Here is a 1,307-nt window from a genome sequence, read left to right on the forward strand (position 1 = left end):
AAAGATCCGACGGACGTTACACAAAGCGTCATGAAGCGTCGGTGATACCTGAGTGGAAAAAAATTTTTCCGACGCTTTTGAAAAACGTTATAAAAGGTTGATTTTTAGCGACACTTTTTAGCCACGCTTAAAAGCGTCGCTAAAATCCTCAAAGCCGACGCTTATAGCCTTAAATTTTTTTAAAAAAATTATTTTCCATCGGAGGCCTTGTTGTCCCCGATGGTTGTTGGCTTAATCTTCAAGGTGGACCGCCAGAGCTTCATGGCAGGAGGTTACTGGGAATTGCAAATCAAGATCAACAACAAATGTTACCAATAAAACTCGTGATTGAAGAGCCAGTTTGATTCCAATTACTGGGAATTGCAGAAACCTTGGTGTAGTAGTTGCATCCCTTGTCCCCGATGGTGACCAGGAGAAGCTTCAGGGTGGGCCGCCAGAGCTTCATGGCAACCTCATCTTCCACGGAGGCCTCGCCGGTCAGGAACTCCAGCTCAGCATCGCTGATCTTAACCATGTCGGCCTGGTCCCATATGCTCATGATCTGCTCTCTAGCCTCTGCGGGCGACAGCCAAAGGGGCAGCCGGAGATTGGGGTCATAGGAGAGCAGAACACCAGCTTCCTTGACCACCTCCAGTGCCGTCAAATGCGCCGATCTGCAGGGCTCCACAATCAAGAAAATCAAAAATAAAAAATCATTAACAATTAAAATGAAACTTTGGATGCCAAAAAGAACTAGAAAGAACATACCCATCCATGATCAAAACTCAAGAACTAGAAGGAAAAATTAAAGAATCAGAGCATACTCCTCTCTCACAATCTCCTTCTCCAGTCGCCTCCGAGCCCTTCAAATGTTCCTCGGGCCTGATCCAATTTCTCCTCTGCCACGAGCTGCGGCCTGGGCCTCCAATGAGGGGAGGGTGAGAGGAGGAGGAGTTCTTGGAGGGAGATGGGGATGCAAGGATGGATGGAGAGGTGAGGGGGAGATGAAACTTACGAGATGGATGGAGGCCTTGAAACTCACGAACCCGGCCTCCATTTGCCTGCATCCATGGCCGCTCATCTTGTCGGACCACAGCCCGCCCACCGCTACTACCGTATCCTCAACTCGGAGGGGTAGAACATCTTTCTCGACGGCTACCGTCGCCCTAAAAGCTCGGAGGAGGAGGGGGATCCGAAGCTCGGTGGGCGGTTTAGGGGGAGAAGGGTAGCCAAGTTGGATCGGGGAGGAAGGAGGGGGGGGATGATGGCGGCTGGGTGAAAGGGTTAGGGATTGTTCTCCACGTGCGAGAGAGAGAGAGAGAGAGAGA

The 1,307-nt window shown here is 50.5% G+C and overlaps 1 pseudogene; it reads right to left on the reverse strand.

Moving 5' to 3' along the window:
- Positions 1-231: 231 nt before the first annotated feature.
- Positions 232-755, reverse strand: LOC148703326 (putative fructokinase-8 pseudogene; annotated as a pseudogene).
- Between the last annotated feature and the right edge of the window lie 552 nt (positions 756-1,307).

This window comes from Phoenix dactylifera, chromosome 5, assembly GCF_051530095.1.
Source record: "Phoenix dactylifera cultivar Ajwa chromosome 5, Ajwa_hap1_PhDact_Kaust_v1.1, whole genome shotgun sequence".
NCBI lineage: Eukaryota > Viridiplantae > Streptophyta > Magnoliopsida > Arecales > Arecaceae > Phoenix > Phoenix dactylifera.